At 47.9% G+C, this 15,815-nt stretch overlaps 1 protein-coding gene across 1 annotated transcript in view; it reads right to left on the bottom strand.

Annotated features, from left to right (window-relative positions):
* Window positions 1-15,815, bottom strand: part of LPCAT4 (lysophosphatidylcholine acyltransferase 4) — a 539,966-nt gene that overhangs the window by 286,467 nt on the left and 237,684 nt on the right. The window lies entirely within an intron of this gene.

The raw sequence follows: 15,815 nt of genomic DNA, 5'->3' as shown, positions 1-15,815 counted from the left end.
GATCCTTGGAATGAAATAAAACTCAAGAGTGAAATTTCACAAGTCCACCTCAAAATGAAGGGGGGAGAGAAAGTACTGAAATACATGTGAACAGTGACAATACGGTCATTAACAAGAAACGTGCATGGCAGATGAAATCAAGGTTTGCCAGTGCATGGAGATTTAGGAAGAGGGACCCAACAGCCAATATGTCGGAGGCAATCGAGAGGCAGCAGGCAGACGTGGCAAATGGAAAATGCTTTGAATAAAAAAAAACTCACAGATGACGTGAGTGTTTTTCCTGACTTGTCTCACTGTGATCTCTTGTTGACATCTTACTTGCTAATGTTAACCACAGTACCAAGCAGTGCCATTTCGGATGTAGAAAGTCTCATTTTCATGCTTGGCAATAGTAAGTAAAGATTCTCAAGAAGCTTGCACAGAACAAAAAAGTTAACATTTCTCGATCATTTTTTTTTTTTTAAATAAGCGTGCTCAGACTAAATGTAAAAATGTGAGCATATTTTCTTTAACAGTTTTGGTTCTTCAGATATGAACGTCTACGCTTGGTTAAAGTCAGGGAGGAGGTTCTGGACCAGACTCCTCAAAGGCCTAACCCTGCAACCATAGTCATTTACTAAAGCCACTGCCAAATGGTTCTCTTTAGTAGATCTTTGTTATGCTTTTTTTCTTTCGGCATAAATTTTAACAGCCACTATATCTTCATTTATTTATTGAGTTTTATATAGCGCTGGCTAGACCCGGAGGTATCAGAGCGCTTTACATAAGGAACCAACATAGCGAGTTACAAGGTACAATAATTTCAACATTTCTCAGCAATTTACAATGAAATGACAAGTAATAAGAGGCAGAGAAGGGAAAGGGGGACAAGAATAGAAGTCCGGGAATAGCTGAGAGGGGAGAAAGGCACTTGAGGGGGGATGGGGTAAAGGGCGTCCAGCAAAAAGGAGAAAAAAAATGTTTGAATGTCATCAGAAGGAGTCAGGAGGGAAGATGGAGGAAGGAAGGGAAGGGCGAGGGTTAGACAAGATGGCGGGTCCAGATCATGCCGCCGAACCTCTTTTCTGGCAATCAAAAGGGAGCTACGCACCGAGGGGCTCCAGTACTCTCTCCTGTTTCCAACCAGGCTCAGAGTCATAGTAGATGGTAAAACGCACTTCTTTAACACTCCGGACGAAGCCTGTGCCTGGTTGGAACTCTATAGAGCCGGGAAGGACAACGATGGACAACGGACAACCGCCCCGGAGAGTATGCCACCGCGGAAATTGCGCTGGATACGAAACAGGCAGAGGGGAGTGCGGAGTCCCTCCTTGTCCCAGACGGAGGCGGAACGGAGGGATGTGTTGGTGGCGGTGTCTGCGATCTCGGCCGTGCAACAGCCGGAGTCGTTGGAAGGTACAGGATCTGAAAAGGACAATGCACGATCGGAATCGGTATATTCGGAGGCAGACAGCTTAAGCTTACCGAAAGTCACCCCGAACACGACAGAACAGATGTTGGACGAAGGGTAGCTGATCCTGGGGGAGAGACCGGAGGGAAAACACGGAACTGCCATGGACTTCCGAATGAGACTTACTAAGGGAGGTTGGTCAATTGGGTGATGTTGGGGAGGGGGGGCACTGGGGGGGGGGGTCCTGGGGGACAATAGTAAAATGGGCCTAGGAAGAAAAGGAGGGCTACTGAAGTACGTGGCCACCGGTCGGAGCATGGTCCCCCCTCATTGCCCTTAAGGCATGCCCACAGCGTCTGCTGGCGGGTTTCGAACTAAGTTGGGGAGTGTGTTAGTTTGGATGGGAGCTAGGTGGTTGTTGCTAGGTCCTGTTCTGGGGGGGGAGGGCTGACAGGGGTAGTTGGGGGAGATGTTTGGGAGGGGTAGTCACTGGTGCCAACAGGGATTTAAGGATTATGACGTTCAGGACGCTGCTGGATAATGGTTGATACAGCGGACTTACGATGCATGACCTGGAATGTGAGAGGGCTTCATAACATGACGAGACGACACAAAGTACATGCTTATCTGGTCCGCAGGGGGGTACATATAGCAATGCTCCAAGAGACGCACCTGACCAAGGCAGAGGGAATAGCGCTACAGCGTAGATGGCGAGGCCAAGTGTATAACACTACATACTCAGCATTTGCAAGGGGAGTCCTGATTTGGATGAGGGCGGGAGTCCCTTTTCAAGTCACGAACCAGCTGATAGACCCCGACGGTAGGTTTGTAGCGATTATGGGGAAGCTCAGAGGCAGGGACATAGCTATCTGTAGTGTATATGCACCTAATGTTGACCAACTGGAGTTCCTAGCGAAACTGTCAGGGTCTCTGGCACAATACCTTGCCAGCCCGTTGATTATAGGAGGAGATTTCAACTCCTTGGCAGATATCGCTCTCGATAGATCACACCCACCACTAGCCGAGTCACCGGTCCGTAAATTAACCAAGGGTAGACAAGACTGGCAAATGAGATGGGGCCTAGTGGATGTCTGGCGGGCTCATCACCCACAGACCCGAGATTATTCCCACTTTTCCGGGATGCATGAGTTACACGTTAGACTGGACGCGGTGTTGTGCTCCACGACAATACAGCCTGCCGTGATACATTCAGAATATCTCGCTAGGATGATCTCGGATCATAATCCTCTGATTAGCACGATGCACTGGATGACCGGAGTGTCTTGCATCCCCACTTGGAGACTGCGCCCCGACACGATGGATGATCCGCTGTTTCAGGCAACACTAACAGAGGGAATTACCAATTATTTCGCAGAAAATGCGAATTCCACGGCCACCAGAGCAATGGAATGGGATGCATTCAAAGTGGTAATTAGGGGAATTTGTATCGGGAAGTATGCTGGGGTACGGAAAGTTCTCTTAACAGATCTGTCCAAGGCCGAGGCCAAACTGCGCGAGGTAGAAATAGCAAGGCCCGGACACCCCGAAATGCAGGGGGAGGTTAACTCGGCGAAGGAGGCGGTGGCGGCGGAAATGGAGCGTTACGTAGATATGATTACAAAGCCTAAGTAATGAAAACGCATGCGGAGGGAGACAAGGCAGGGACGTTGCTGGCGTGGCTGGCAAACCCCACCAATAGAGGTACCTCGATATTGGCGTTGGAGGCAGGAGATGGGACGATAGTCCATAACCAGAACGAGATCCTCCGAAGCTTCCAGAGCTATTACGAGACCTTATATCAAAGCACGATAGAGGCAGACGACCCTGCTACTGATGCCTTCTTGGAGACGCTGCACCTGCCAGAACTAGAACGGGAACAGGCTGAAAGCTTTGGAAAAGACAGAGCTGGGGGAAATTAGGGGAGCCATCAAGCGTATGGCTCGCAACAAAACTCACGGCACGTATGGCCTGCCCATTGAATTTTATGCAAAATTTATAGAGGAGCTGGCACCTAGGCTCCAAGAGGTCTATAAAGAGGCGAAGGAATTTGGTCGGCTGCCCCAGTCCATGCGGGAAGCGCTAGTGATCACGCTGTTGAAGCCGGGTCGGCCCGGGGAAGCGATGGCCTCCTACCGCCCCGCTGTCAATGTTAACCACTGGCTATAAAATACTCAGCAGTATACTGGCAACCCGGTTATTACAGCACATGACCACATTGATCCATTCGGATCAGGCTGGCTTTATACCAACGAGAAACACAACAACGAATATCAGGCGTTTAGTGAGACTATTAGAGGAGGTCCACCCTGAGGCACAGCAACCCATGATATTGTCAGTGGACGTTGAAAAAGCGTTCGATAGCCTGGAGTGGGACTAATTGTATAAGACGATGGGGCGCTTTGGACTTGGTTCAGATTTCCTGCAATGGACAAAGGTGTTATATACATCGGCAGCAGCTAGGGTAAAATTTTGGAACGCTGATTTCAGCACAATACCCTGTAAATAGAGGGACGAGGCAGGGGTGTTCGCTATCGCCTCTGCTTTTTGCCATGGCAATTGAGCCGCTAGCAGCAAAGGCCAGGTCGGGTGCCCACTACCGGGGATTGGGAAGCAGAGAAAGCCCACAGAACATCTCGCTATATGCGGACGACATGCTGCTCTTCCTCGAGGACGCAGGAAGGGCATTGGTGGGCGCAGACTCCCTCCTCTCGGATTTTGGCAATGTCTCGGGTTTGAAAGTAAATTGGCCGAAAACGTGCCTATTCCCTGTACAGCAGGGGGTGGTGAGACCTATGATAGGTAGGGAGGTGCGATGGGAACCCAGCTGTTTGAAGTATTTAGGAGTACATATTTATCACACGGCAGCAGATGTGTTAGAAGGGAATATCGGGCGTGGCATTAGAGCGTTGAAGGGTAGCATGGCCTTTTGGACCAACCTTCCGTTATCAGTAACGGGCCGGATAACCCTCCTAAAATTGATAGCGTTACGGCGCTTCCTGTACTATTTTAGAGCGCTACTGATATGGATACCGGGCTCCATCTTTAAGACGCTGAAATCGCTCGTGGTATCCTTCCTTTGGGGAACGGGTAGGCGTAGGGTAGCCCAGGTGACGCTGGCTCGTCCTAAAGCTGAAGAAGGTCTGGCAGTCCCAGACTTCGAATTGTATTACCTGGCTGCCCAACTGCAGTTTTTCACACAAGCGGTAGTGAAGGAATTCAGAGGCCCGGAGCACAACAGAGGTCAGTGTATTCCACGCCATATTTTATCGTTTATAACGCTGCAGCAGAGACTGAGCCTTAAAGACCTTTCGATGGAAGAGAGAACGCTAAGGCTCTACTGGAACCGATCCCAACGCAGAGCGGGCGTCCTCCACCCGATGCCCCTGAGATTCCATTGGGAATGTTGATGGCGCTGCCCCACGGTGGGGACTGGCCGCCATTGCAGATCTGGGAGGAAGCAGGCCTCCAAGTAGTGGGAGACCTGTACGAGGATGGGGCCATGTTGCCCTACCAGGCGCTGCAGGAAAGATTTGACCTTCCCAGAGGGGGTACCTACTGCACGCAGCCCTATCAAGGGCAATACAAACGCACTGGCGGGAGGGGCTTATGGAACCCAAGACGACGAAGGCGTGTCAATATACCATGATGGCTGCCGGGACCTTCAAAGCAGTCACATGCCTCTATTCTAGAATGGTCAGCGAGGAATTAACTCCCCTAGACGCACTGAAAGGAAAGTGGGAGGTTGATATAGGGAAAGTAATCCCTGAGGCTGCCTGGACCCAAATAGTGCGGAGAGCCTGCGTAACGCAAGATTCCAACTGATCCATTTTTACATCCTCCACAGAGCATATTTAACGCCTGGTAGGATTTGCAAATATTTCAAGGTTGCAGAGGCGGCATGTCCTAGGTGTACGCGAACCGGAGTGGAATTGGAGCACATGCTGTGGTCTTGCTCACTTATAGGATCCTACTGGGTAGAAGTGGGCAACACTTTAAACGTGATAACGGAGCGACAGCTAACATTTGATATGGCCACTAGTGTCCTGCACCGGTTCCCCCATACATCCAAGACCAAAATAACCAGTAAATTCATAGATATGGGGCTCATTCTAGTGAAAAGGGAACTCACCAGGCATTGGAAAGCGACAGTAGGACCTAACAGTAAGAGGTGAAGGAATGAATTTGTGAAGTGGGCAGCTAGTGAGAGCGCGTTGCGATTCCAGCGGGCGCGTAGGCGCAACAACGAAAAAGAGCTAGAAGCAGCAACGGCGTGGGATACACTAGTGCAGGCATTACGGGAAGGGGAGATGCAGGATGACTAGAGGGAGTGCTAAAGTGGACAGATTAACCTCATGGCATTCAAGGTGCATCGAGGAGGCTAGGACAACGCGAATTCGTGAACACAACTGCTTTGAGGGATCATTATGGTAGAGGCACCAGTGACGAGGGTTGGGAGGAGGGAGGGGTGCAGACATTTTGTTGAGAAGGGGAGTTGCGGGGAGATCTTAACCGGCTTTATTGGTATTAGTTGGGGAATTGCCCTAAAGTGTGATGACTTGTGAATGCGATTAAGCGAAGTGCCTTGGATGGGATGTACTATCAGAGGGGTAATAGCATAGAGACAATTGGGTAATTTCAGTGTATGTTTGTATTGTACAAAACCAATAAACTACGTTTTCAAAAAAAAAAAAAGGAATGATACTTATGGGAAGGTTTACTTGATGTGCCTATGATAACTCCTAACATAGCTAAGTTCTAATGGAACTCTCTAGGTCTCTTAACCTACTGAAAAACTTATAACCAACCTACAACAATTGTCTGAATAGCATAGAAAGCTGAGAGAGATGCACTGATAAGGAGACCTCAATGAAGTGTGGCAGGACAGCACCAAAAGGGTGGCTGCCCTAACATTTCTCATCCCCAGTCTCATCCACCATATCACATTAGCATTGATGACATAATACCTGCTCAAAGCATGCCTTATTTAGGTCTCATCTAGACAGCACATGCACTGTCCGTCTCTTCAAGACATTCTACCAGGAGGCTTGGAGGCGGCCCGATACTTACCAGTGGTTGGCTTCATTGTCACTCATTCTCTTGTTGCTTACTGGATAGCTGCCATAGACTTTCTTCCTCTGTGTATTTGTCCCTCCCCTGGAGCTTGTGTCCTTCCACTGCCCATTTTCTTAGGCACTGCTTTTTTATTTGTGTTTAAGTATTCTACCAAAGTGTGTCTTTTTGCGCCGTATCCATTGTGAGCTTGCCCCCGTGATCCTCTCGCCTGCCAACGTTTGGCTGTTCGTCAGCATGTCCCCGCCCCCTCCCACGCAGTTGTAGTCAGCTTGCCCCTAGCACCCCCTTCAACCATCCATTGTCATAACCATGCCCACTCCTAGTTTCACCCTTCTTTGTTGTCAGCTTGCCACCTTCTGTTGTCAGCTTTCCTGCAGCCCTTGCCAAAGAACCTCCTTTATCATCAGCTTGAACCTAGCACCTCGCTATGTGCTGCTTTCCAACTCACCCCTCTGTGCTTCCTTCTGCTTTCCCTCCTGCAATAAACAAAACAATTGCTATGTTGCAGCTAGCTCTGGCCGCATCCTTGTGCTTTCCCCCACCATCAATCGGTATTGCCCCCCCCCACAACATCCTCCATCCATGTTGCTTCCTGCCCCGCCAAATTATTTCAACCGTGCTTCAAAGCAGCTGCGCTATACAACACAACAAAAAAACATTGACAAAGACAATCTCTCTCTTGTATGCTAAATCTATTGGTTTTCCCAATGCCCGTTTACCCTTCTGCAATCTCGGTGACAATTTCCAAGCCCACAACATTGGGAAAGTGATCAAAGACATCACTGCTGCCCCTCTACCACCACAGGGACCCTTTGTCCACTTAAAGATGGACTTCACCCAGCTGCTTAATGCAGTTTATTTTCATAAGTTTGGCGATAGTCTGTATGTTTTCAGGTTTGACTGAGGCATATCCTTGTTCCTCATTCAGACACTTCTTATCTATGTTCAGGGTCCCTTTTTGACAATCTATTGACACGGGTTCCCACTTTCTTTCCTTTGTAGTTCAGGAACCATGTAAGCCATTAGGAATTAAATACTTCCATTGTTCATGCCGCCCTGAGTTCTCTGGGAACGTTTAGCACTTTAACTGTATCCTGAGAAGCAAATTAGTGAAATAATGCTCTGAAACTGGAGTAAAATGGCCCAGTGCCCCACCCCAGGAACTCTGCTCCATTTGAGCCATGCTTACCCAGAAAATGAAACTCAATCTACAAGATCATTAAGGGAATGTCGTCCCAGGCTACATGCACTGATGATTCAGTTCTTCACTATAGCTAACAACTTATTTGCTGTTGAAACAGCTTCCGTTCCCATGTCTGAGGTGTCTTACCAGTCTGCCCAACAGAGACCTGTCACAATCTGCAGTTAGGAGACTGATTTATGTGAGAGTTCATCAAGAGAAATCTGCCCTCCAAGCATGCTGGCGTGGCCACTACCAAGCCCTGCTCACCACAACGATGGCTGTAAAGTGTCACAGAATGCCAACCTGGGTGCATTGGAGTCACTGCAAGAGAACCACTGGGCTGAAAGACTTGAAGCTCCGTAGCCACCTCTGTGTGCCAAGCTTCTCCTACGCACCAGTGAACAGCCATGGTGTCGAAATTTATGGAGCCAAATTGTGGGACAATACTAACAACAAGCAATCACAAATAATAGAAAATAACTTTCTAAGGGCGCTATTAAAGCTTGGCCCTGGAACACGGTTAGCCCCTTTGTTTATGAAAACAGGTGTCGGGCATATATAACTGATATAATTGCACTATGCCTAGTGAATTCAGTACGTTTGAACAGAAACCAATACGGGGAGATATTTTTAATAACCTTAACTGATATATCCTTGAATGATAAGATTTCTAGCAATTTATGAACACTGCATGTCTAAAGAACCGTACCGAACAGAGTTTTAATAACCTATGGAATGACCCTGCAATAATCAGACCCTATACAACTACACAAGTCAAAGAATCCTATTGGTCCCATAAGCATAAGATGACGACCAAGATTCCAGAGACATCACAGCTGACTGTTAGCTATAGCCATGTCCTATGGACTAGAGCAGTGGTTCTTAACCTGACTTCTGTGGAACCCCATTTAAACATTACTGTACCAGAGGACTCCCACTGAATCATTTATGGAATCTGAGGACCCTCACTGAGTTATTACTGGAAGCCAGTGATCACTGACAAACATTTTCTATAATTCAAACTGCAAAACAGTACAAAAATGACAGAAACAAGCATTTATGAAACAAATACATAAATGTTGAAATATTTAATTTAATTCATAAACTATTGAAAAAACAAAATCTGAATTTTAATTGGTAGTTTGGAACTTTTCTACATTTAATATAGCTCACTCATCATCCATACAATATTCTGTTTGACGCTTACCTGACTGGGGCACTGACAAGCAGCCTCCGCTGCTGCCGTGAGGTGAATGGCTTGTTTCTTCCATTCTCGGCCGTGAGGGGAACGGCCCAACGAACACTACATTTCCCAGAGGTCCTTGCACTCCAGCGAAGCTGACATCGCTCCAGGGGTGCCGATAAAAACACAGCGGCCCTCCCGCAGCGCAGGACGCGCCCGGGCCAAGGGCCCGTCATTGACAGGAAGAGACAGGGCAGGGTCACCCACCTTTCATCTCAGGCCCGGGACTATCGATCTGCATTGTGAGTCGGCTACCAGGTACTGTGAGCCCCCTTCTTTGCTGTCTCTTCCATCTGTACTTGTTTGGAATAACTGCATTTTATTTCTACCCGTAAAACCCACATTAACTATAGCCAAACAGATCAGGGTGTGAATAAACTTTTCACTGAACTTGATCCAATTGGACTTCCTGGACCCAGCCTTCTACAAATGAAGGCATAGTTCTGCACGCTGCACTTTAGTGTCATTATTTTGTCCATTTGCTTTTATTATTATTATTGTTGCTAAAAATGTAAACGCATGTTGCACTTTAATTCCTAATAAACCAAGATTTTGTCTGCTAGCTTTTAATACCTAGTATTTTATGGTTTGTGGCCTAATACTGTAATGTATTTATTGCACACTGCACTTTGGACGGTAAACGGTGAACTAATTTTAGTGAATTGCTATTAGATTAGTGTGTGCATATACGGTTAACATGAGTAAGCATAAGCCCAGTATAGGCAAAAGTGTGGCTGGAACACCAGATGCTTTTTCATTGAGGGCAGAGTCAGCCCTCAATGATAAAAAGCTCACCGAACGAAGGCTATCTCTTGAGCCTCTATTCGTGCAGAGCAGACTTTCTTTTTATCCTGCTATCCCGGGAGCTTTGGGATAGTAGGAATCTAACTATGAAGTATCCCAATCTCGAATTAGGCAGTCCCCGCATGTCGTCCCAGATCCAGTGACAAATATGGTCACCTGCTCATCTTCTGATCAAGAACCCTGCCCTGTTAAACCTAAAGTCACGATCAGAGGGCAGAAAGCCAAACCAAGACCAGTTCATGTTATTGAATCCCCTCCCCAAAAAAAGGAAACGTCGTGGTTTAGAGAAACAAAGCAAACCTGCTCAGAGATCAAATGGAAAGAAAATATTACCGGTTATCCCAGGCAAATGATTCTAATGAGGGACCCCCCCACCCCTATGATCCAGACGGCGATTGTGCAGCTAGCTGATAGTACACAGGAAGGGAACTTTTGGGGGAGGCTTGAAACTTATGTCAACCTTATTAGATCCTATTTTGCAAAAAATAAGTTCAGTAGAAGCTAGACTACTAAAACTAGAGGGGATGGCTAGCTTCAAACCGCTGGCTACGTTGACAGCTAGCTTGAAGACCAGCTCAGACCAACTAGTTATTAGGGGATTGGGTAAGGGGGTAGGCTCATCTGCTAGCTCTGTTGTAAACAGAGAGACGCCAGATAATCATAGTCCTAACAACAATATGCCCAGCAGTGCTGACATTCCAGCTCGCACTGGTCAGTCCCCCCAACAGCAGGGTCTCCTGTGCATTCTGGGGCTGGAAGGCCAGAGAGAAGGGAGTTACAGACAACGAGTCTCCCAGTCATTGATTTACCACCAGGATCCACCCCCAACGTAGTGGTTTTGGGGAGAGTCCCCTCTCTCCCCCAAGGGGCTAGTGAGGACTTTGGGCAGCTGTTAAACAAACTAACTCATTGGGTCACACATAATACCACTCTGGGCGCCCGCATGGCTAAAAATATTCTCGTGGCCCGTAGGGAGAGTTGGATTGGGAGTTCGCGCAAAGTGGGTTTGGGTGACTGTTATTGTAAATTTTGATAACCCCTACACTGCAAGTAGGATATTATCCGGGGACATTTGCTATCTGCCATTCGGGTTTTTCCACTAAGCTTTTTCTACAAACCAGTCCCTTCTAGGGATATGTCCTATAACATTCCCATGGCAGCTTCGCGAGGAGGGTGGTCAAATAGAGCAGTACCTAGGCATTAGCCCACTCCCCTGGCTCGCTCATCGATTGAAACAGTCGATCCGACCAATGCTGGCTCTTTAGCGGAATTAAATAATAGATTCTCTGCTTTATCTGGGCTGGAGGAGTGTGACTGACTAAAGACCCCCATGCCCTCGAATAATGAGCCTGTTATACTTACTCAGTCTCCTGTAGAGGGGGATGTGAGGTGCTTGGGGGCTATCCAATAATTTTTTATCATGGAATATCGTAGGGCTGGCAAATAAGTTTTTAGATCCATTGTGGGTGCAATTTGTGAAGCAATTTTCAGTAATTAGCTTTCAAGAAACATGGTCGGTGGATTGTGATCTATTTTTGGAAGGCTACAAGGCTTTTTTTGTTCCAGCTACTCCTGCAGTGAGTGGAAGGCCCAAGGGTGGTCTAGCCGTGTACATATCAGTGTCTGTCGATTGCCCGATCCAGGTTGTGACATTGACAGCCAAAAAAGGGAACATTAGATGGGGCCTCATACAATTCTCTGTGGCCTGCCCCTATGGTGTTTGTAATATTATCACTCCGGGCGCTTTTATCAGACAGTCTTTTGGTTCTATCCTACATAATCTCATGGTTTCTGGTGATTTTAACATACATCCCTGCGGAAACCCAATGCTATCCTTAATCTCTGAGATGGAATGCCCCCGCATGAAGGGGTTACATTTTGAACATCATGCCCAGGGGGCATTGTTGAATAACTTGATAAATGAATTGGATAAGGTGGCTTTGATGTCTTTAACTGCCCCGCACACTATATTTTCTGTGACAACTTTTAAAGGGCGTGGCAGGTTTAAATATTATGGAGAGCGAATACAGTGACCATAACCCATAAAATAATTTTTCTGTCTGATACCCGATGGTGCTACCTGGTTTAGCTATAGGTGAGATGCAACGTGGATTCCCTCCGTGGTCTTCACCTACCCAGTCGGTCTTTTGACAGACTTCTCGTCATCTCTCCGTACTGTCTCTTCCCTTATTCTCCCTTTCTCACCTCCCCTTCCACTACTTTTCTTTCTCCTTTCTCTCCTCTCCTAATTGTATTGTCTAGTTTTTTTCTTTTTTTTTTTAGGATTTATTGTGTAATTGTTGAACTTTTTCTATTACATTGTTGATTCTCATGTAAAGCGCTCTGATACCTCCGAGTCTAGCCAGCGCTATATAAAACTCTTTAAATAAATAAATAAATAAAACCCTCTATGTGCTTACATGTTGGGCCCATTACCAGCACAAATTAGCGTTGGATCAACCAGGGGCTCACTGAGACCGACGGATGGTAACCGACTACTTAAATGGTCCCAGATCTCCCCAGATCAATTTTACAGAGAAGTAAGTGTATCTTGTGCCCCTGACTTAGAAATATGCACTGCTGTAGTATCCTCCCCTAACGAGATTATTGGCGCATATGAATCTAAAGCGAATAAAGTTGGTGAAATCTTAAGTGTAACGGCTGGCAGAATGGCTACATTTGACCCCAGATGGTTTGACTCTCATTGCACTAAGGCAGCAAAAAAGCTGAGGGAAGCTCTGTCAGCCAAACCAAGAATTCAATCAGAGGTACGTGTCTGCTGTATAGAATATAAGTCAGCCCTGGACAGAAGGTAGGGTGCCCTAAAGGAGGAGGCATGGAGGGAGGTGATTCACTCAAGCACTCTCAGGAACAGTTCAAGGTTCTGGAACGTTGTGAATCGCCTCCTTTTTGGACAGGAAGTAGGGGGGATTTAGATTCACATATTTTAAATCTATGTTTGACAGTCCCACGGAGCATATCTGTCAAGAAGGTCAGGGTCGGCCGATATCCTCGATTAGTGCGGAGGCAAAGGTTTTGGCTAAAATATTGGCGAATCGCCTTCCCCTGGTACTTACTGCCTTGATACACGTTGACCAATCCGGCTTCCTTTTAGGTCGTAATACGGCATTGAACCTTCGGAGGGTACACAACGTAATGAGTCGCCAGCCCATTATACAACAAGATGCGGCCATCTTATCCCTCGATGGCATTCGATTCGATCGAATGGCCATATTTGTTCGAGGTCCTCCGCCGCTTCGGGCCCCATTTTATTAGCTGGGTACGCCTCCTATATACAGACCTCCTGGGCCAAGTCCGGGTTAATAATCATACGTCTCGGAGGTTTCGTCTTCACCAAGGAACCAGACAGGGTTGCCCCCTGTCCCCGCTGTTGTTTGCCCTCACCCTGGAGCCTCTGGCTCACTGGGTCCGTACAGATGTCTCTATTAGAGGCTTACACTGGAAGGAGGACGTCGCGGATAAAATCTCTCTTTATGCGGACGATATCCTGGTATACGTTTCGTCTCCCCGGTCCTCGGTCAATAGTTTATTTCATGTTCTCACCAACTTTGGAAAATATTCGGGTTACGCTATAAACTGGACTAAATCAGTGTTGTATATGCTGCACGGCCCCCTGCCCCGAGGGTTCTCCATTGCAATAGCTACGGAGGGTTTTATGTATCTTGGTATCTATGTTACACCCGATTTCAAGAAGTTTTACGATCGCAACTTGTTGGGCCCCTTGCGTAGGTTCCGTAGTGACGTCGCCCACTGGCGATCACTCCCGTGGTCTCTCCCGGGCAGGGCGGCACTGTTAAAAATGCTGGCGTTCCCGCGCTTCCTGTACGTCCTGCAGAATTGCCCCTTTCTGATTCCGGACTCATACTTTCGAATGGTGGAAAGTGACCTCCGCCTTTTGCTCTGGGATGGAGGAGCTGCTCGGATTGCCCCTTGCAAACTCTTCCGGGGTTGGTATGATGGGGGCATTGCCTTGCCTAACCTTCGCCTCTATCACTGGGCGTCGCAGCTAGTGGCTGAAAACCAGTGGATACATGGTTCGCCCTTGAACCCAACCTTTCTCTTAGACAGATGTCAAACACAGGAAGGCTCCCTGGGGGCCCTGTACAGTAAACCGGCTAGGGTTAGATATGTTGGGCCTATGGCGCATACAGTTGCGATATGGCATAGGGCCAATAGGTGTCTGGGATGGACGGGCAGACTTACCAAGGCCACGCCTCTATGGTCTGCACAAAGTCTGGGCTCCTTCTGCTTCCTTCAGGGCTTCGATAGATGGGACTTGATTGGGATCTCGGAGGTAGGAGATCTGGTCCACAAGGGTAAACTGCTGACCTTTAGCGACCTCCAAGCCAAATACGCCCTTGCGTCCACTGAATCTTTCCGATACTTGCAAATTAAACACGCCATTCTCGCTGCTGTCCCAGATCTCACATCCATACCCGTGACCTCCCCTCTGGAGGACAGGCTGTTATCAGAACCTCTTCCCGAGAAGGCAATCTCCCTCACCTACCGCAAGCTATGTAATAATCTCCCTGATCCCTTCCAATCACTGCGGGCCAAGTGGGAGGCAGACCTGGGTGCCTTAGACGAGGAAGACTGGCGGTCGGCACTAATGTCCCCGAGAGAATCAGCTATCTGCCACAGGTTTCGGTTGATCCAACTGAAGGTATTGCACCGGGCGTATATGTCTGCCCTCACCCTGGCCAAAATTGGGCGACGCCCCGACACTGTGCTTGCGAGGTTGCGGACTCCCTGGCACCTTCTACCACATCCTGTGGGGTTGCCCAGTGGTGCAGAGGTTCTGGAGTGGAACGCTTCGTAAAATGAGCAGCTCCTTGGGTAAGCCACTCTCTCCATCGCCCAGGGAATGTGTCCTCAACATCTGGGGGGCCAATGATTTGAATGATCAGGAGCTACAGTGGGCGGCACTAGGTTTCCTATTGGCTAAGCGCTCCATAGCAATGAAGTGGGGATCCCCAGACGAGCTGTTGGTGGTGGGCTGGGTGGCTGAAATGGATCGCTGCATGATTGCTGAGAAGACAGTCTACAAGATACGAGGTTGCCCTAAAGTGTGGGACAAAAAATGGGGGCACTGGAATGCGTTTCGAGGCGAACTGTGTGACTCACCTACAGTCGAACTGGCTATGTCCCGGGTGGGGTCCATGGGTTGACATATACTCTAATCTGTAATTTCTTGATCAGTATGTGGTTTTACATGTATTATTATACCCGTGACTGTTTTTGGACTCTGTTTTTATATCAATAAACTCTTAAGTAAAAAAAAAAAAAAAAAAAAAAAAAAAAAAGAAGGTCAGGGTACAAATGTTCCTGTAATAACTTTTGAAAAAGGGATGTCCTGGAGAGCAATGCAGGGCTATCGATCAATAAAGCGCCGGGCCCAGACGGTATTCCTCCTGACGTTATTTAAGTCCGAACCCCCCGTTCTGGGCCCCGGTACTGGAGGCTGTGTTTAATGCAGCAGCTAAGAATGGCTGTCCCCAGTCTTTGGCCTCTTCCACCATAGTTCCAGTTTTTAAGAAGGGTGACAGGAATAGCACCCAATGTTGCAGACCAATCTCCCTCATTGACTCAGTGGTCAAGGTTGTAGGGCGTATTCTCTTGCAAAGATTATCCACCTGGGAGGAGGAACACAAGATCCTGTTGGATGTCCGGTTTGGTATCCAGCCGGGACGTTCTACTGTTGCTCAGTGTCTAAATCTATCCATGTTACTGAGCAAATACACTGTTGCCCGCCCTGGCACCATCTGCCTTGCCCTCATGGACTTGTCCTCCGCATTTGATTGCGTTAACAGGGTTACAATGTGGCAGACCATGAGGGCAATGGGGGCGGATAACAGCATTGTTAACTTCCTAGAGGACTTGCATAAATCAACCAAGGCCAACATTAGGTTCTCTCAGGCCCTCCGGGTATCCAGGGACCTTGAGATAAATAGGAGAGTACGACAAGGATGCATACTGGCTGCATTTCTAATTTGTACATCAATGATCTGGACACTGTACTAAGCCACTGGGGTTGATTTCCCATGTGTAGGGTGGCGTGGCCTTCCCGTCCTGCTATATGCGGACGATGCCGGTCTTATATC

The sequence above is a fragment of the Lissotriton helveticus genome, chromosome 5_1, assembly GCF_964261635.1.
Source record: "Lissotriton helveticus chromosome 5_1, aLisHel1.1, whole genome shotgun sequence".
Classification (NCBI taxonomy): Eukaryota; Metazoa; Chordata; class Amphibia; order Caudata; family Salamandridae; genus Lissotriton; species Lissotriton helveticus.
Note: the sequence above shows the minus strand (reverse complement) of the source record. Positions and strands in the feature narration are given on the sequence as shown.